A 22,809-nucleotide genomic window follows, 5' to 3' on the forward strand; every position below is an offset into this window, starting at 1 on the left:
AAAGCACAGAACTGCTTCACATTGGGAAATGGGTAAAGGTGATTTCCATAAGTATCTTTCCAATAATACGTCTTTTAAGCCAGAAAACGCAGTGCTTAAATGTCGAACCACGAAGGGCTCTACCACATCAAACCTTTCAATTTAGACCGTTAGTCCCTGCTTTGTAAGCAAAACATTTACACCTGTTCCAGACGCTCCTTAAACTATTTTAAACTTAGCACAATTCAACAGCACTATCCTTTAAATCTCTCTTTACTTGTGTGTATTCCCTCTGCTTTTCAAGACAGTTTTAAACTGAAAATGTATCATCAATAATATCTACTTCAATAATTGTACCATCTATTCGAAGTTACACAAGACTAAAGCTTTTGTGGTCTCGTTTGTGACATTACAAATTAGTGTCAAAGCTGCACCTATGAAACTTTTGCATAGCGCTCATTATGTCTATTATTGTCCGTATGTTCTTATTAGGGCTCGTTAGACTATTTCGTGACTAAATTGTTGAATTCTAACTTCTAACCTTCCACTCCAGTTTATTTATATGACCGTGATGCAAGATAACAGAGCCAATTGTTACACTCGAATAGGTTGTATGACAAACGTACCAACGTCCAAGTGTAGATTTATAAAAAATAAGTCAAGCCGTTTTCCTTGCGAGCACGGCCTCCTGTGGAATTATTATTCGCAGCAGCAAAGCCTTTTAGACTACGTAATACTCTCTCACTCGCCAATTTTAAACTCATTCAGTCGACCTCGAGAAACGGAGGAGAGCGGCCGTTCTTACCGCCATCTTAATCCAACTGTCAAACTACGCGCCAATTTAGTGCAGTGTTTTTTTTCTAAGTCGTAAAAAATGGCGTCTATTGAATAATAGTGACTACTGTGATTAAAATACCGATTAAAAGTAATAGTGATAAAATTTTCATTGTACCTGCGTTGTGTTTATCTCATTAGGATTTAGGTTTAGATCTCGGCGTGTGAGTAGTGTTGCGAGTGTTTTCAGTTACTTTTTGCCATTTGAACTGTCGCCGGAGTCCCGGATACGTTTTTTTTCGGTAAGTCCAAGTTCTTTTGTTTTACTTTTGAAAAAGCGCGATAACTTGATAGCCTTAAAGCTTGCCAAAACACGTTTTAAATGTGATTGTCATTCGTGATTGTTTATTGTGGAAATTTTATTTTAATTTGAATAATTTGCCTTGCGCGAAGGTAGTCAAAGTATGTCATTTATTTTCCCAGTCCTTTATTTAAAAATAACACAACAATTGTATATATTATATACTTTGAACTTGCACAATACGAGTTATATTAAAGCCATTCGATTCTAGTGCTACGCTAACCTTTCCGTATAAATTGAAAGTTTTTGTTATCAGTTTTCTGTAGTAGAGCGTCTAAGCTTATTAGTGGTCGTGAATAGCTAGCTTTATTTGGCCGAATGTTACCACACTTACCACCATTCCAATTTTTCAAATGGTTGGTATGATAGATACCTAAACTTTTTTATCAAATTAAAATTTGTCTCAATTCCGAAGAAGAGACCAATGTATTATTGATCTTTGATAGAGACTTTTTAAAACTAAATTTGTAATGTGTGTAACTGTCCTATAAAAATAGTATTTTTATTAAAAAATATGTATTGACTACGTCGTAACTATTTAACCTCGTACCTATATATAAGGTAAAGGTTACAGTATTTTACAGTTTTTTTTTTTGCATTTTACCATAATTTATTCTCATACATACGTGTTCCATATCATTTCCATATTTGGAAACAGTTCCGTCCCGTGACAAATTTACTATTATGTACGGTACAATATGGCATTATGTACCGTTGTACCGATCACCTTAACCTTAGGTTCGTTTTTTACATGTCAAACGTCATACCTATGCTTAATAGTCATAAATAAATACGTGCAGAATTAATATTCATTTTGCAACGTGTTTTAGAACGTGACACGTACATTAATATGATATGAAATACCCTATTTCATAGCTCAAACGAGTTATGTTTACTAGTATTATAGCACGTATGTGTTAATGTATAAAATAAGTTATTTATTTTGTATATTTCATCATCAAGGTTTTGTCTCACTGCTGGGTAAGTCTAGTTGAAATATCACGGATAGAATAGGTATTTTTAGCAATTTAAATGGCGTGGTTTTGCCTGTATTTTTTTTAAGGCCAAAAAATTTTATTTAACATTCTACATACATTAAATGTTAACAATAAACTAAAAATGGACTTATTTATGCCTGTATTTAAATAGTGCACCTAAATGTAACATATTACTATTATAAGCACGGTACATATTTATTTAAGTCATAATCTAAGAGGTCTCTTTGCTTTGAGACCCCTTTCAAAGGCATCAAGTTATTTCCAAGATATGACCAATCGGAAAAACCGGCAAGGTCTATATTTCGAAATATGATGTTTTCTACTCTTATAACACTAATATTCAATGTTTAGTAGGTAGATACACATCCATATTCCAAAAAGAACCTAATGGTGGGAATAGAACCCGGGATACCGTGCGTCAAAGTCCTGTTACCCCTGCGCTACCCGGGGTGCCAATTTAAAATAAATTTAAATTAAAATAAATATGCGTGTGGAACGCACCTACAAATCTAGAATTTTACGAAAATTTTAAATTTTGTAAATTAAGTAATTTGCATTTTTTTAGTCTGATAGACTCTGGTTAGAATCTTTCTCATTTTGAAAGAACATGTTAGCCCAACAGTGTATCACTGTATGTACATTGTACATATATGTATGTCACTGCATTAGCGGTGTGACTGTATGTATGGCCATCCTATAAAAAAGTAATCTGCAACATGACGTAACATGTAGACCTTTTAAACGTAAAGTCAAAGGTAAGCAAAACGGATGCCATGTTGCAATTAAAAATAAATTAAACTCCCATCTGTCACCATCAGAGGCTAGTGGCTACACGCTAGCTGTCAAACATTTGCATTTCGAACGAACATAAGTAAATATGCCTTCCATATGTGTAACGTACGCGGTAATTCTAGAAAATTCCTTGTCATAATTATTATTTCATTTGCCATGACTTTTTGTCGTGTAAGTGTTGTAAATCGTTTTATGATTTGAGTAATAACTTAAGTATAACGATTTATTAGTTGAGTTAACCTACTCGTATATTTTAAAGCAAGGATATTTTACATTTCGTAACCATTTTAAGTATGATAAAACTAACCTAAGTAGGTTTTATGTATTATTGATGTGAAACATCTATAGCCGCACGTAAAACCGATTTCTGGCGTGGCGACGCATGCCGTGGCGACGTCGTCGACATCGCCACGCTATACGATGGTATATATATATACAGTCTATATGCAGTAGTGTGTACGGTGTGGCGACGCGTCGCCATGCGCAATCGATCACTGTCGAAGTCGTCGAAGTCACTGATTAAACGAATTAAGTAGTCACGATTTGAAATAAATTCGTAAATTTTTGTATTTAATGAAAATAAAAGTTTATTCAATAAATAGTCATCGTTATCTGGAAAAAAATCGTAACATTTTATTTTATCATTATGACATATTTAGTTCCTATCACAATATGTTCTTTTCTGCATATTTCTTTTACAAAATAATGTCGATGTTTCACATCTGCCAGGCGTCCCGTGACGGCTCACATTTTTTTATAATCGATTTCTATAAAGTTCAATTCAGTGTTGTGAAAATTAGTTCAGACGGTCTCATGATATCCATGGTCCATAGAGACACGGATTTTTATTTATTCATTTTATTTGATTTAAAAAATAATAAACAAACAAAAGGCATCACAGACAAGTTGATTGATTTATTTAATAAACTAATTTAATGGAAAGCACGTCTGTTATAAACTTTTTGGACTACTTCTGTATAAAATTAAGTTTCCGAATAAAATATTTGGCTAGAACAGGAAAATAAATTATAGGAATATTAGGAAAATAAATTATTTTGGAAAAAAGGAAGTATCCTTACTTAGATTATTTCTTTAATTTTATAACTATGTTTCCAGGTATTGTCCACCATAAATTGAGTCATCACACACGTATATTTTATGAGAACATGAGACACCATTACCCCGAATAGACCAACTTCTGACGAACTATGCTTCCACATTTTGAATAACTCATCATTCCTAACGCTTTTTGTACAAGATTTCAAAGATGTAGTTTTTGTGGTCAAAACTTTTTTATGGCGAAATCTTTTTACGCCCGAAACTTTTTTATGGCAACGTCGGGTCGCCATCAAACAAATCGAGTCTAATTTCCCGATCTCTTTCACGCTTGGCCAATTACGGACATTTAGATCTTTTCCAAAAAAACGGCGAAGGTATTGTTGGGTACGCGATGATGTGTTTTTAATTGGTCTATTGTGATGTTACTTTGATTTTAGAACGCGTGGGTTTGGAATAGTTTGGATTGATTGTGAATTGAGATGTCTTTTTTTTTTTTTTGGAAATGTCATGAACACACATAAAGATGAGGACATGTCATAGTCATACATCAGCCAACCTAGTATTTAGTGGTCACTGTCATGGACATCTATAACTAACTAAATAGGATTTGACTCCTAACTGAAGTCGGATAGAAGCAAAAATACGTTCATAGCCTTATCACATTCGTATATCCGTTCGTTCGTACATTCGCCTTATCACAGTTCGTAGCCTTCAAACAGAATACAGCAACAGTTAATCCCTACTATATTATTGCAAAAATAGGATTGTAACAACTTCCACTTGATTATAATATAAAACATGCAACATATTTACGACAAAATATTACCTAACGGTTCCTAATGTTTACCTACCTTTAGACCGTAGCTTAACAGGTTTCTTCGGTCCCCTAACATTAACAGGACTATGTATATTCCCCACACATTCCTGACAATAACACGACATGTTATGACAAATGTACTCAGCGTACTACGGTACAAAAAGGGACATTGGTGGACATCACTATCGTGGTACATTAGATATCAACGCGCTGCGACAAGTGATGATGTCGTGAGACTAATATAAATTATGTACCGTACCATAATCGATTTGGAAAACGCAGTAGGTGTAGTCCTTTTTTGAAAGCTTCAGTCCAAGTGCATTACATTTGACATCTTTATAAATATTTAACTGTCGTAGTGATACCTATTTAATCTAAGTGAATACATTACAACCACAAATTAAATCTGTTTATGTTCGTTTGTGCGCATATACCTAACTCCAAAACCACTGATTTCATACATCGATACCTTAATTCGCAAATCAGCCAACTCCACTTTTTGTCAACATGTTTTTTTTTATTTATTTTGATTTCGTTCAACGCCATTTACTATCAAAATAAAAAAGAAACATTTTGACAAAAAGTGGAGTTGGCTGATTTGCGAATTAAGGTATCGACATTATTCTTTTTTTATTTGGGAATATGTTACTTGACCAGGTTTTGGCATACCTACATTTTGTTATGATATATACCTTAGGGTATTAGAAATAGTAATTCCAGTTCATTTTGGAAAATATTATAATATTCGTCGCAGTGGCAATAAATCGTTGAATCATGGGCGTTGTTAAGGAGGAGTTTAACAGCGGCGGTCTGCAAAAAAATGGTATAACTCCGAAAAAAGACTACAAAAAAAAAAAAAAACAAAAACGGATCCTCCTGTTTAAATATTTTTCTCGGCTATTTCCAGACCTCCTAAAACCACTTATGTAAGCCCATTCGTGGCATCTAGGATGCCTGCCAGGTAAATAAGGAAGACGGGGTATTAAGCCCAACAATACTACGTCCACAGCTTAAGATAAAACGTTTTCACGAAGATAAATAATCCCAACACAAAACATGAATGGAAATCCTTATCGCGGAGCTAGACTAAGCTAGAAATTCTAATTAAATTTCAATATGGCTTGAATTCATTACAGCGAATGTCACTTCACCATTAACCTGTTAGAACGATAAATCATCTAGATATCTATTAACGTGGTCCGGTGAGGTCATTCTACCTACGCTATTTAATCTATCAACAGTATAACCTATAGATTGGTTGGCAATCTCAAATATGTGTTGGGACAGAGACATCTATTGGTACGCTAAAAATAGAGTTAAATAAAAATAATAACTTTGCTAGGATTTTTATATTTTTGAGACTATGGACAGACGCACAAGATTACAGAGACAACACTGCAAATAATCTAAATTCAAAATTAGGTGGACCTGACCGGAATCGAACCTGGAACCTGGCGTTACAGGCCTATTACATAACATCGTAATGCTCAATAATGTTTTTTTTAACAACTATGATGCCTCCACAGATAATTTATTTACAAATAGTTTCTGTTAACACAGTCAATCAAATCTTATCTACATAAGATTCTACATAAGCAACGAAAATTTTAACTCTTTGTCAACTTTCCGAAACTTGTCCGGAATGATATTCGAAATGAGAATCGGTGAAAGAGCAGTGTAAAATTACAACAAACAAAATCAATTACAATTAAGCTAACAAAAATGCTAACTATAATAATAAAACTATCCATTCTTTTCTTTAGCGAAGATCGGAATTTGACATTCATGCAATTATTAAATTTGAATTTGGAATATCGTTCATCGACGCCATCTTTCTATGCGACACTTCAAACAAAATGGAGGATATTATGATCTGCTTCTTAGCACCTATTTCTCTGTTTTATTTCAATACCAACCACCTACTTAGTGGTGCTGGTGACGTCGCGCCGCGTAGGCTGGTGGCGGTGACGTCATCGCACGCTAATAGCCATGATTTATCGAGGCTTAACACACTTGAGTGTTAATAGAATGTATTAGGAATAATGAATGATTTACTTACAGACACACAAACACATATTATGCATAGATATATCGCTTGGTTGGTAATGACCACTTACTATCAGGTGGGCTGTACCTATGTTCATTTGCTACTTTAGTTTTAAAATGAATTGGCAAAGTGCGAGTCGAACTCCCAAACTGAGGCTTCCATACATATTTAACTACAATGTAAATACTAACAAAATATGGGCTATGTCTGAATTGTTTTTTTTTTGTTTAGTATTTGTAATTATAGCAAGCAAAACAAATACATTGTGAAAATTTGAACTGTCTGCCTATAACGGTTTAATAGATAAAGCGGTTAACGCTGAAAAATTGTTTTTTGTATGACCCCATTTAATTTTAAGATATTTTTATTTTTAGCTTTTGTAATTATAGTGGTCATTATTACACATGTCCTTAGAAAATATCAAGTGTCTATTACTGTTTCCAACATAGAGTCTTGTGACAGACAGACGGACAGACAGCGGAGGCAAGATACCGTAATAGGGTTCCGTTTTTAACCCTTTATATCCTTTGGGAACCCTAAAATGCGGTATGGTTCTATTAGCATGCTAGCACAAGCATAAACACAATCTTTATTTCATGATATCTTGAAATACCCGTTTGTTATATAATTCATTACATACGATTATGACCATCCTTGAGATACCAAGACAATGCACGATGCTATTATGTAGCTATATTTAATAATAATAAAACTACATGTTATCTTTATTACTAAGTGTGTACTATATATGAGGTATTACATAGTAATGTTGTCGTCGACTTATTTTTGTCCCACTGCTGGGCACTGGGCTCTTCTCCGTGTAAGGGATTTAAGCCATAGCACCGACTTAGATCTAATTGGTAGACTTTAGACACCTTTGAATACTTTTAGAGCGCTCAGGCATGCTATTCTCCCAATGATTTCGCCGTTTAAGCAAGTGATAATGTCTAATACGCACATAACTTTGAAATGGCTTTTAGAAGGTAGGATATCCTTTCCGCTATCCCCGCGGCCGTAAGGAACCCATGCAGTATTTCCCCATGAAAAAAGGTATGAACCTCAGAATCCCCGACTGAGGAGCCGAATCTCAGCCACTAAGCTATCACTGCTTGTATTCTGTACTAAATAATTAGTTCGAAACTCTCAAAACGCCTAAGTAGGTTTGAAGTTTGAACCTCAGACTCCTCCACTCAGAGACTGAGTCTCAACCACTAGGCTATCACTTCTTGTGTTCTGCACTCAGTAACCAAGTAGATACGGTACTCTGAAAACGAATAAATGAACACCTAAACTCAAATAAGTATATTTTTGTCATATTATGCTAATCCATATGTCCATCATTCGTTTAACAATGCAATAATTGCCATCAGATAGTATTCTCATCTCCCGGATGTCTTATTTTCAAAATAACTCGCCATTCACACGAAAATCATTGATTTGAATCACTTGCCAGCAATGTTGATTAGATAAGGCTCTGTTAGTACTACTGGTTACTGAGCTACCAAAGACCTAACATTACGTAGAAATATCGTCTCTTGTACAGAAGTTCTTACAACGAAGGAGACGTTACGAGTAGATGATGTGACCAATAGTTTTCGTTATGTATAAATTAAGTTAGTTATGTGATGTGCTACTCGTTGGTCCACTGAATAACATGAGTTTTTTTAGCATTTTTTGTTTTGTAGTTTGGATGAACATTATGTTAGATTGAAGAACTCTTTACAGCATCGTAAGCATCAAATAATAATTTAATTTAACTTGGTTTCTGTTAATGTGCTTGCCAGAAATGTGCTTAAAACAGATAAATGCTGACACAAATTGGTTCTAACCTAAACTAACCTAATATTTAATGAGTACCTATTGATTAATTTTGGAAAAATAAAAAAAATATCATGAGCTTTTACGGTCTACCTACGCCTTTACCTTACCTTGATTTCTGCGTTATTTATAGTATAGAAGTAGCAGACGAACATGCAATCCACCTGATGGTAACTGGCGACAAATTAGAACACAACAGTTCTTAACACTGCTGTTTTCCACGTCATGTCTAACCGGCAATCTGTCTATGGTCAATGACGTCACGCAGCCCACACGCCGCCCTCGTGGTGTTGCAAACGTTGCCAAAAATCCACATTCTCGTTTACATCCAACACCTATGCTGTGGCAATACCTGCTTGTTTTTGCTGTATTTGGTGAGATGGGGACTTGAGCAATTCGGTATTTACGGGCAGTAAACATTTCAGTACTTTAAAAGTTACCTATTTTTAACCGACTTCAAAAAAGGAGGAGGTTTCTCAATTCGACCGTATATATATTTTTTTTTTTTATGTTTGTTCGGCGATTTTTTCACGATGCCGCGACCGATCGACATGATTCATACACCATTGTATGTGGCTAGTTTCACAGGGGGTCCCATTTCGAGGAAATTTGAAAATTTCCGCCAGTTTTCCCGGAAAATTGAATCCCGATTTTATATAAACTTGAATAAGTCGAGTATTTCTTAACCAATTTTAATTTTCTTTTTTTCATATGAAAGAGAGTTTCGTTGCGGTACTTTCCTACCTTAACATTAGTATGCTCTGATGATTAGAATTTAAGTTATGGGGTGGAACTCATCATCACTACCCCTGCTTTTTACATATTTTATGACAACTTACCTTCTGCCCACTCAATTCTCATGAAACTTAAAATGAACATTGAGTATCTAGGTTAACATGATATGATGGAAAATTTGACCTTCAACTCTTCAACCCTGGTAATGCAGAAGTGCCTCCTGCCTCAACCATACAAGTTAGGCATTTGGAACTTATGGATATTTAATAAAATCGATAAGTTGAGATATATGATGGAAAATTTGACCTTCTACTCTTCAACTCTGATAATGCAGAGGTGCCTCCTGCCTCAACCATACAAGTTAGCCATTTGATGCTTATGAATATTCAATAAGGTTGATAGGTAGAGATATATGATGGAAAATTTGACCTTCTACTCTTCAACTCTGATAATGCAGAAGTGCCTCCTGCCTCAATCATACAAGTTAGGCATTTGGAGCTTACGAATATATGATGAGGTCTTTGAGTAGAGACATATGATGGAAGATATGACCTTCAATTCCTTTTTCTTTCTTAACTATTGAATTAATGTAAATTGGACCGGTTCACTCGCAGAGTTTTACCACCTAGTTTGATTTATTTACTTATCTGTTCCTACCTAACCTAGCCAATAATTAGTATCTCATAAAGCCTCGCCTATAGTAATTCGTATTGAATTGGTTAGGTTAGGTTGGAACATATAAGACAATATAAAACTAAACGAGAAGGGCGCGGCAGCGCCCTGCGAGCGGGTGGGTCCAATCCGTATGAATTCAGACCTTACCTTTATTCATGATCACCTTTATACAATTTTACATAATATTAATACAAACGTTAGCATATCATCACTAAAAAGGGTGAAAAAAAAATTTTACCAAAAAGTAAAACCGACTTCTATGTCACTACAAAGTAAAAAATAATTGAAATAAATGTTGGTTTAGTACATATTTCTGAAGTCGGCGCTCATATTGGACACGCTGTTTACGCTGTTATCAAACGAAATATATTGAGCGCCGACTTCAGAAACATGTACTAAACCAACATTTATTTCAATTATTTTTTACTTTGTAGTGACATAGAAGTCGGTTTTATTTTTTTGTTATAATTTTTTTTAAATCGACCAACTCTTGACGATCCGCTTGGCGGAGCGGTCACCGTACTGGACTGACGCACATAGAGTTCCAGATTCGATCCCAGACCAGACAAATGTCTAAATGAATTTGAATATCTGTTCTGGGTTGGTATGTTTGTACCTGACTTTGCGTGTCTATGGCACCCACTACACCTTTGGCTTCATCAAATATTAATTAAATAATTGCCTATATTCTTTCCACAATTGTTGGTTTAATTATCTAAGCCACAATTATCAATCCAACGACAACTTGTAAACGTAAATAACGTACGTTAAAATCTGTTAAACCATTTGGGCTGCAGGGTTTTTTTTATAATATAAGAGTAGCAGACGAGCATGCAGTCCACCTGATGGTAAGTGGCTAATCAACCCCAGATAGGATTAGATATTCCTACCTGAGGTCGGCCACAGATGCGCCGCTACCCCTGAGGACTAAGCTGGAACGTCTCGGAAAAGTCTGTCTCCCTTACCACACCCTTCAAACCGGAACACAGCAGCGCCTAACGCTGCTGTTATTAGGTAGAAATAGGTGCAGCGGTGGTGCCGCCGGATTCGAACATAAAGGGTTCTACCACCTTAAAAAATCCAAAATCCCATATATACATACTCTCGAAAAACATAACCCTCCACAATTTGATAAAGAAGTGATCGCATACAGGACAAACACATACTAAAAGCCTTATGTGTGCAAATGTATAGCTTGTCGGGTTATGCCATTACATAATGATGCCTAATGATTGTAAGAAGTTCTAGTCACGAAACTGGGGTCACTCACTTACTGACTCCGATTGAATTAATTATACAACCCAATAAAATTCTATGACTTGTTTGACGTATTGAATGTTCGGTTCGTGTTAAATATATCTATCGGTATTTATCACGTAATTAAATTAAAGCAAAAGTAATAATTAACGAAAATATTTAAGATATTTTCGTAGACGAGAGAGAACAGTGTGCTCCGAGACGAAATCTTATCAATTGGACCATTTAATTATTGAACTTATAATATACCGAACACCATCAAGCCGTTTAAGCGACACTCCGTGCTAAAGCAAGCATCCAGGAATTATTTGACGCAGGGACTCGGAAAATACATATTACTTTTTTCCAGTGTAAAATTGCGAAATATTGCGCTCTATCGTTTTGAGGAGTGTGGTACGAGAGACATGCTCCCCCATTATTTCCTCAGAGTTAGGATTTGTGACAGGTCTCACATCTTACCTGGGGTTACTTACAGATGTCTAAGCGGCAGTAGCGAACCCCAACAGGATTAGATATTCCTACCTGAGGTCGACCACTGATGCGCCACTACCCTTGAAGACTAAGCTGGAACGCCTCGGAAAAGTATGTCTCCCTTACTACGCGTTACACCAGAACACAGCAGCGCTTAACACTGCTGTTATGAGGCAGTAATAGGTGCGGCGGTGCCGGAGTCGAACCACAAAGGGTTCAAACCACCTTCACTTAAATACCTATTAAATACCTATTATAAAATGCAAAGTATGTACCTAATCCATGTGTGCGCAGTCGGATAAAACTCTGTTTACTTTTGCCTGCGAAGTTATCGCAATCACACGTTAAAGCCATTCACATGTCCAAATGGGTGGTTATTGAGTTATTTGATTACATAATGATGCCTAAGAAGCTGGGGTCACGAAATAGCTGGCTGACTCACTTATGGATTACGATTGAATTATTTTGATCTGTAAAAGGTTTAAAAGGTTTTTTTTTATAATATCTGTATCAGTAGCTGAAGATTAGCATACAATTTATCTGATGGTAAGTCACTACTGCCGCCCACGGAAATCTGTAATCAACCCCAGATAAGATTAGTTTTCTACTTGAATTTGGCCGCTATTCCTGTATCTTTTCAAAGTGAGAGGAAATAAGACCATAATCCAGCGCTCTGAACATTAATAAATATTTTCTATTTTATTATTTTAATGAAAATTAAGCGTCCATTACTGTCTCTGTACTGGCCACAGATTCACCCCTCACTCCGAGAGGGGGGCTTGACAAAGTCCATCGCGCTGGTCAAGAAATGTACCAATCTGTACATTTCACATACCCTTGAGAACTTGTTCTTAAGAACTCAGGCGCGTAGGTTACCTCATACTGTTTTCTTCACCGTTGAAGCAAGTGTTCAATCATTTCTAATACGCACATAACTTCGAAAAACCAAATGTATGGGATTCGAACCCCGGACCTTGATATAGAACCTTAATTTCAAACGATAACTATTTACATCGATGGTAAGTGATCTACAACTATGAAATTGGAAAAATGTAGCATAGCCATCTTAGTCATATGTTTTCAACTACACGCCTGGTACACCTACACACACTAACAAGTTTGTTTATACTCACGTACAAGGCCATGTATGTATGTACATACATTATTTTGCATATTTATAAAAACTACTTTATCGGTACCGGATCGGTATTTTTTGTACCATGTGTAGTTGTATTTTTATTAGATTGAAGTAGCAATGTAACATGCAGTGCAATTGGTAGTAAGTGGTCACTGCCGCCCATGGATGTCTGTAACCAACTCCGATCACAGTTGTGTTACCTCTCCTGAAGATTAAGATGGTCGTCTTATATACATATAAGGCATGTACACACTTCCACTGAAACACAAGAACTGCTTCACCCTGGAAATAAGTATGGTAGTCCTCTCCGGTCCAAATATACTGGTTCTATAAAATTTCAATGGCCACTTCATGGACTATAGTCTGAATTAAGTTCAGATAGGACCAGAGTCCAAGCTAAGGTCAACCCCAGAAGCTGATCCGGAGGACTAAATTGAAGCTAAGTGTAAGTCAAATCGTAGCAGTGGTTCACACTGTTTTAACTGCCACCTTGAAATACTTATCGTCGGATGTCACCACACCCGCATTTATTAGTACATTATTTTCAGTCATTTAACCCATTAGTGTTTTAACGGAACCTTCCCTCCTCTCTTATATTCATCCATGTAACTACTCAAAGAAATTTGACTAAGAATGTGACTAGTAACCCAATAGTCTAACCCAATACCCAGTAAATGCTTGAGCAATATGACAACTATCGCGAAGTAAGCAGAGCGAGAGAAGTAATTAAGACTTGCCTAGGGTTGCCATATCCTAGTTTTTATAGGGAAAAATAACTTATCATTTTAAAAACTTTATCTATTCTTTTTTCGTCACATCTACTTCTGCCTCAATAATTTTAAGCGCTGTGTTCTGGTTTGAAAGGCAAAAGGCACTTACGCGTTCCAAATTATTCCTTAGGAGTAGCCATGCATTTGAGGCCTTACATCAGTCGGAACTTCGGAAGTACTATATGGAGTCAAGGTCAACCGAATGCGTTCCTTCTGAGGGTTAAGTTGGAACACCTCGGATAAGTATCGCTCTTAGCTGATTTTAGGTACCAATAGGTCTGGCGAAGATGCTACCAGAGTCGAACCACAAGGGGTTCTACCATTTTTAAAGTTATTTCAATGACATCGAAGTTACATTAGTTTCCCGCAGAACGGCACAGCAATAGATTAACGATTAAGAAAAACATAGTCGCAAGATTAGCCTCATAAATACTAACATAGCAAGTTAATAAAGTAACTTAAATAGTATACTTACAAAGTTTGCAAGTATTAGCAGCCCTCAGCCGCTTCAAAACCGGCAGTTGTCAACGTTTCCTAAACGGTCGCCGCAATTACCGAATGTGGAGTAGTCGTGCTTCGTTGCGACAGATGGCCTTGATACTCCTGTAGTCGAACTGCACGCTCGTCTAATGCTTGAAACAGTTAGCTGACGGTGCTTAGTGTAGTCACTATACCCATAATAAATAACTAAAACCTTATCCAAATTGGATTAGTAGTTTTTGAGAAATTCGCGGACATACAAGCTTACATACACACATGCATATATACGTAGCGGTCCAATACAGAACCTCCTTTTTTGAAGTTGTTTAAAAAACTATAATCGTCAATCTATACTATAGTCGTCTAGTGGATAGCTTAGTGATCGAAACTCGGTCTCTCAATCGAAAAGTCTGAGGTTCGAATCCCAGGCACGCCTAATTATCTATTCAATGTTATGTGCGTTTCAGAAATTAATTATCATGTGCTATAGTGATGAAGGAAAACATCATCTCTTCGAAAGTTACTTAAATAAATAAGTTCTCAAAGAAATGTGTGTAGCGCTGCTGTATTCTGGTTTGAAGGTGTGGTAAAAGCAATAATGAACGTACTCGTATATGAAGCATTCTGACTTAGTCCTCAGGTGTAGTAACTAGTGACAGATTTATGGACGATCTAAGGATTCCAATCTAATTTACGATTGATAACAGATGTCCACGGAACGTAGTGATAACTTGGCTGTTTGCTTGTATATTATAAATGTGCTTAATAATTGACAATACTACTCTTAATACTTAAACAGACAATAACATTATACGTTATCACTTGTGAAACAATCTTAAGAGAGATTTCGTAAGGCACTTTAAGCCCAACTTTTACCAGTACTTAAACTTAAGCTTACCGTAAATAGATAGAGGCTTGAATCGATGTAGAACAGTCCATATCGGTTGCGACAGACGGCCTTCACTGCAGGTGCTTTACTTATCTGTTGCTCGCACGATCGCTAATACTGTGGACTTGTCCTTTGTTCAGATCAAGATAGTGTTATCTAGTGGTCTTAGTTTGCTGTGTCTTATTTGTATCTGTTTTTGGCTTTAACTTTAAGATTGGTATAGTCCCCGCCAAACTGCTAGTCCACTCTAAAGTTGTTGCGACAGGTGTACTTATACAATTTGCTATAGCGACAAGATTCATTTCTATATTCAGAGCGGACTAGTAGATTTACGCGGACTATAACATAGGTAACTTTTGAAGGTAAATCCCTGTGGTTCGACTCCGGCGGTACCACCGCCACAGCTAATTCTGCCTGATAACAACAATGTCAAACGCTGCTATGGTTTGAAGGGTGTGGTAAGGGAGACATACTTATCCGAGGCATTCCAGCGTAGACCGGCGCGGATTGTCACTTGTATATTAGAACTCGAAGGGTGCCATTACACCAAATATGCGAGCTAGCTAAGCTATATTTGTTAAATGCAACGATAGTCCTACAAAATTTCGTTGATTAAAAATCAAGCAATCCTATTGCTGGTTAGCCAGACATTCAAAGCTTAACTACCTCGCAGATCTCTTGTAAAAAGCCAGCTCTTTAGCCTCTAGTCTCTCATAATATGCTATACTAAAATCTGCCGATTTAGGTACTAAGGAAACTCGTATAATTTCGAAAATCACCGGTGAGGCCTAAGATTTCAACCCGATTCGAACGTGGCATTTCCCAAACGCAACTTGCCTCTCTACGCTGTTTATCTGAAATTAGATAAAGACCCATTACCAACGCTATCAAACTGAAAGGGCCGATCTTACAACCCATGAAATCGATTAGCTCACGACACGACACATCGTCTATTATCCAAACATTTATGCAACACGACAAATGTTTGTTACTCACAACAAACTTCATTAGCACGCGATTACTGCCTTTAATGAAAAAGGTTTTAGGGGGTAAATAGCGTGTGCTAGTTCTTCTAACGTGATGTACTGTAATGGGTTCGACATGACAATTTCTTTGTGGGGATAAGAAACGCCACCTTGGCCGAATGAAGTGACCCAGTTGGGGCAAACCTTTTGTAGTCTAAGGTACGTCTAATGAGTATTGTTGTAAATTGGATCTGAGATTGCAAAATATGATATGGTAGTCGATAACGTAGCAAAATTGGTTGTAAGAATGTTAGAAGTCTTCATCATCCAAGGATGTAAAGCGCAGATTTAGACGGCTCTACCGTTAGGGTTGATTTAAATTTTTTATACAAAATATTGTCTGAAACGGCCTATGTCTGATACGTTCTTTGTCTGTAGATATACACAAGGCCTTAGACTATACATTGTAATTGATCTGCATATAAAACAATATCAGGCGGTTGGGGATGGGTGATCGCATACTCAATTGAAAGTGGTAGAACCCTTTGTAGTTCGACTCCGGCGGCACCACCGCAACACCTATTTGTGCCTAATAACAGCAGTGTTAGGCGCTGCTGTGTTCCGTTTTGAAGGATGTGGTAAGGGTAAATACTTTTTCGAGGCGTTCCAGCTTAGTCCTCAGGGGTAGCGGCGCATCTGTGGCCGACCTCTGGTAGGAATATCTAATTCTGTATGGGGTTGATTACAGATGTCCATGGGTGGCAGTAGCCACTCATCATCAGGTGGACTGCATGCTCGTCTGCTACTCCTATATTATAAAATAAATCCTAGTAAAATCCCGTCAAAGATTTAAGGCAAGTATGGTTTGATAAGTAGGTATCCCCTTACATTTTCGTCAGCATATGTAAGCTATAATTTAATTTTGATTTCATGATGTCCCAAATTGTCTGCAAAAGAAGTCAGAAATATTCATATTATTCATAGACATTTAAAATAGTTTAAGCTGGTATTGTTTAATAACTTTATTTGTATTTGTTTTATCTCGATCTAGTATGACATTATTTACCTAACAGGATACCTACATTTAAACTTCACGAAGGTCTAGTGTTTCTATTTTAACCTAGATTATAAAAGGCTTTGTCTGTATGTTACGTCTATTAGTGTTTTTCTAGTGATCTATTATTTTGTATGGAGAGAAATAAATCAATCAAAGCCTGCCATTTTAAAATAAATTCTTTTTATAGTACATACAAGTATTTCCATTGTACGTTATCAAAATCAGAAAAAAATATTTTGTTTTCTTTGACTTTACTAAACCAATATTGATGGAACTCTCATTAAAAATAAGGACGGCATTTAGTAAATATAAAAAAAAAGTTAATTTAAAGTATCTAGTTGGGGTGTCTGCTTAAAATTTGAATTCGTTACAACTCTACCAACTGTAGAGTCCTAAGTGGTTCTCCACTAAAAACACCACCGCTACATCTATTTATCCCTTATAACAGACACAGTTTGAAGGGTATGGTCACAGAGAGCCACTTACATAAGGAATTGCAACTTAGTCCTCCACATTTTCAACACACTTTCGCGTTAAATTCTAATTTGTTTTTTTTTTTTTATAATATACGAGTAGGAGTAGCAGACGAGCATGTAGTCCAACTGATGGGAAATGGCTGTTGCCGCCCATGGACATCTTTAATCAACCCCAGATAGGATTAGATATTCCTACCTGAGGTCGGCCACAGTCGCGCCGCTACCCCTGAGGACTAAGCTGGAACGCCTCGGAAAAGTCTGTCTCCCTTACCACACCCTTCAAAACGGAACACAGCTGCGCCTAACCTAACCTAACCTAACCTAACACTGCTGTTATTAGGTAGAAATAGGTGTGTAGGTTAGTTACAGATATCCGTGGGTGGACTACCCATTAGATGGACTGTATACTCATTTACTATTTGTATTTCATAAAAACAATACACGAAAAATCTTACTTAAAATAGTTAATAATACAAAAGGTATATAATTCTGACCTGACATTGACTTTCTGTAAGCAGTTCAAGCTATTGTTTCCAATCACGTAAAAACCAAAATCTTGTTTATTTAGTCAAACAAACAATACCTTGTTTTTAACTAACTTCTTGTAGTTATTTTTTGTAGTTAATGCTAAACTTGGTTAACGCAATCGTTAGTTAATTTATTGTAACTTAAGTAAACAATTAATGCTTATAAATAATTAATTTATAATAGTAGGTTTAAGTTACTGAATTTATAACTATGTTTTCACTTTTAGTTTTTTAAAGAGCTTTATATTGAAGTTTGATATAACCACGTGGACGTGAGGGACGTGAGGCAGTTCTTGCTTTTTTGTGAAAGGGTATGGATGCCGGCTGACTTGCAATATGAGCAGCCATTTTAGTCGTTTGGAGTGGAAATTAAATTGTGACCGGCTTCAAGTAGAACCTTTTTTGTATGGTCACAGATGTCTAACTTACAATCAGGTGACCTGCAAGCTCGTTTGCTACTCCATATCACTACAAAATATACATGTATGTTCCTCAAAAGACCTTTAAGGAATTTTTAAAAAAGGATATTCCCAAGAAAACCTTCAAAAACCACTTGTTACCCTTTCAAAACGTGTAAGTAGATATAAATTGTTATAAATATTATCAGCTCTCGTGTCCTTCATCAAACAAAGTGAACTTTTCTTTAGTTTATATCGATAATGTTTCGTTTATACAGGTACTTTATAATTATGACGGAAGTATGAAATAGTACTTTATTATAACTGCTACAAGTAGCAACTTAATATTTTGAGGGCGACATTTCTACTTAGAGCTTATATTAGTCCATATCCCGGAAAACAATTATTTTATGCCGAATGATAAACTTTTTGTGTATGATGAAGAAAAAGCATATAAGCGAAGTAGCAAGAAAGGTGGTAGAATTCTTTGTGGTTCGCCTCCGGCGGCACCACTGCCACTCACTTCTAAATAACAGCAGTGTTAAGCGCTGCTGTGTTCTGGTAAAGAGACTGGTAAAAGAAACATGCTTATCCAAGGCATTCTAACTTAATCCTCAAGGGTAGCGACACATTTATGGCCTTCCTCAAGTGGGAATCTAATTATATCTGGGGTTGATTACATATATCCATGAACTGTATAAGCCATTCACTATTAGGTGAACGGCATGCTTGTCTGCTACTTATTATATTAAAAAAAAAAAGTTGGACTGCATACTCGTTTATAGAAGTAACTTCTATATTAAAAAAAAAAAACATATTTTTCAGTGCGACTTATTCACGCAGTCGAATGTTTTGTTTTTAAAAACATATTTTACTTTAATTCTTATCCATATTTATTCATAGATATAGGAAGTGTGTTCGCTGTAAGGCTGTAAGTAGGTTTGTTTTGAAACTACGTGCTTACCGCTTTATGGCCATAAACGTAGAAATATGCAAGTAAAGTATCCACTTGCATTTGATGTTTATCTTATCTCTTAATAGAATTGCATGCTTGCTTTGTAAGGCTGTCTGAATAGTCGTGTTGTAATTCACTAAATTATTTTCAATTATTATTTTACTTATGCTTTATAATCATTATTAATTATAATAATGCGTTGGTTTCCACACGATGTTTTTCTTCGTCGTTAAAGCAAGTGCTAGGTTCCTGTAAGTAGAGAATTATTACAAAGTCAGACTACTTCGAAATATAGCCTGTGCTACTCCCACAATTTCGTCGAATTCACCGATACCTGGCATGTTAAAATCCGTTAAGTCGTTTGAGCTGCAAGGCATGACAAAGCATGTGACATACGTACGCTCTAAAAACAAAAAATGAAGAATCATCCCATTACCCCGTCTTGAAGAAGATGAAGAAAACGAACATGCTAGCTGACTTACATATGAATCGACCGGCTTTGTCCTCGCAAGGGTAGTTCATCTGTGATTGACTTCGGATAGAGATACAATCATATAAAAAAATGTGAGCCGTCACGGGACGCCTGGCAGATGTGAAACATCGACATTATTTTGTAAAAGTAATATGCAGAAAAGAACATATTGTGATAGGATTAGGAACTAAATATGTCATAATGATAAAATAAAATATTACGATTTTTTTCCAGATAACGATGACTATTTATTGAATTCGATTGCGCATGGCGACGCGTCGCCACACCGTACACACTACTGCATATAGACTGTATATATATACCATATACGCGTCGCCACGGCATGCGTCGCCACACCAGAAATCGGTTTTACGTGCGGCTATAGATGTTTCACATCAAAAACCACCTATCCAGATTGAATTCTTTAATCGTCTAACACATCTGTCGGAAATGCGTGATATTCTAATCCAATATTACACGGAAACCCTTAAAAAATAGTAAAGCAGCTCTATCCGATATTACAAGGAAAATGCACACATGACTATAATAAGGCAGCTGTAGTCAGAGGCAAAACTTGTTAATAAAGATCTCATTTAGTGTGCCTCATTTGAATGTCGTAGGTGTTGCAGATAGCATGCACTATGCCAAACAACTCACAAGGATATGCTATGCACTCTATTTATGTCATGCATGAGTGTTTTTACTAGTTTTGTAGAAGAATTAAACAAACATGCAGGCTATGATAGTAAGAGACAACTACCGCCTCCATTAGTCACCAAGCCCAAATAAGATTCTAGGTCTTCCTGAATTCCGTTGGTACCCTTGCGGATTAAGCTAGAATGCCTCGTTGTATGAGTATCTTTTCCATTCTAGGATCTTCAAACCAGAATTCAACAGTTTTAAAGTTTGCTTTATACGCCAGAAATAGGTGTGGCGTGATGCCTTCAGGGACGACCCGGTTTCTGTGCATTCTTCTTGGTAGCTTATATAGGCTTAAGCTCTAAGCGCGCAGTGCACGGCTTGTAGACAAGTCTACAAAGTTAAGTAATGTCAGGCAGGATTTGGATGGGTGACCGTTTGAGAGCTAACGCTTCCCCTAAGCCATTCTGCACAACATTCCCGTTGTTATCATAGGAAAACGGTCGTTAAAGCTATTCACAGTTTGCAAACATTTAACACAGGATATTTTAAAAAACTTTTAAGAAAATTGTGAATAGTTTTTGTCAAACCGTAAATAAGTCTAAATCCTTAGCCACATCGTTTTTACGTCATTAAAGGAAAATCCCACTAAATACACATGATTTTATGTATTTTCGTAGTGCAAAAGGAAAAATCATTGACAAAAACAAAGTTTGACCTTGCAAGGATGTTTCAAAATTATTATTCATACCTACGATTATATTGCAACATGATTTTCTTTATTTATTTATCTAATAGCATTTAAAAATGGACGTTTTTTGATATAAAGTGGCTACTGCCGCTCATGGACCCATGAATAAACCCCTTTTTTTTGTTTACGAGGGGGAAACCGTCAAAAGGTACCCAAAGGTATACAAAGGGATTTTTACCGCACTAAACCACAAGGTGGCCGTCCTCAGCGCCTGGTGGACTCTGGGAGCACCAAAGGAACGCAACCGGAGTCTTCTTAGCGCGTTGCTCCGCCCAGGTGAGCTCGACGCTCGCCAAATGGTCTGGTGCGTACGACGGTATGCGAACACACATACCGCCATCCTTCCCGAGGCCGTTGGCCGGGTGGTTCGAGCTCCCACTCTTGCCACTCGCGACCCCAGAAGCCAAGGGGGCTTCTGGGGTCGCCTCTTACGATAGACAGGGGCTACCGTAGCCCTATTTTCTTGAACTACAGGGACATGTATAATCAACCCCTGAGAAGTTTAGATTTCTACTTTCTGAGGTAGGACAAAGGTGGAATCCTTCAGAAAACGACGTCTCTCTTACCACCCTTCAAATTAGAATACAGCGCGCTTAACGATGTAATGGATATAGTAATTTATGATCATTTATATTATGTTACATAAGTCATTGCGAAGCGCACAGCGCCCTGCGGCTTGTGTAGATCACATATCTACAAAGTTAAGCAATGTTACGGCGTTGGATGGGTGACCGCTAGTAGCTAAACATTGCTCTTCCTTGATGAAAACAAGTTTAAACAAAATCCGCTACCGTGATGCTGAAATTCATTTTGAGCAGAAAATGTACAAGTATTTTACAAGATTGATGTAGTAAGCGAGTTGCAGTCCACCTGATAGTACCAACTAACTCCGTATAGAGTTCTACTATAGGCTTTGAAGGTGGTAGAACCCTTTGTTGTTCGACTCCGGCGACACCACCGCCACACCTATTTCTACCCAATAACAGCAGTGTTAGGCGCTGCTGTGTTCCGTTTTGAAGGGTGTGGTAAGGGAGACATACTCTTCCGAGGCGTTCCAGTTTAGTCCTCAGGGGGAGCGGCGCGTCTGTGGCCGACCTCAGGTAGGAATATCTAATCCTAGCTGGGGTTGAGTACAGATGTCCCTGGGCGGTAGTAACCACTTACCATCAGGTGGACTGCATGCTCGTGTGCTACTCCTATATTATAAAAAAAACCTAGAGCCGATCAGAGACGTGTTGCCATTGCGGACTAACACGGTTAAGCCTCTCCACCAAAACATAAGAGCTGCTTCACATGGGTGTGATGGTGGTAACCTCTAACTACAAAACAGTAACGGTTCGACTACTTCCAAAAACACATGACTTCATTACATATTAACACTTTAATTTCTCAGTTTATATATAATATTTATTACATAAAATTCACAATAAGAACGAATATTTTTTATCATAAGTCCGCTTAAAACTCAAGTGCAAAACAAGTTTGCCCTATATAGCGTGCGCCCGCGCA

At 36.9% G+C, this 22,809-nt stretch overlaps 1 protein-coding gene across 2 annotated transcripts in view; it reads left to right on the forward strand.

The window, feature by feature from the left end:
- Window positions 1-735: 735 nt before the first annotated feature.
- The window catches only part of blo (bloated), a 101,277-nt gene continuing 79,203 nt past the window's right edge, over window positions 736-22,809 (forward strand). For both annotated transcript variants that reach the window (XM_073091876.1, XM_073091875.1), the window contains exon 1: window positions 736-1,055. The gene's annotated coding sequence lies outside the window, so the exon portion shown is untranslated. The remainder of the gene's footprint in view (window positions 1,056-22,809) is intronic.

This window comes from Epargyreus clarus, unplaced genomic scaffold, assembly GCF_041222505.1.
Source record: "Epargyreus clarus isolate Ecla_fem2 unplaced genomic scaffold, WU_Ecla_fem_2.2 ptg000035l, whole genome shotgun sequence".
In the NCBI taxonomy this organism is placed as follows: Eukaryota; Metazoa; Arthropoda; class Insecta; order Lepidoptera; family Hesperiidae; genus Epargyreus; species Epargyreus clarus.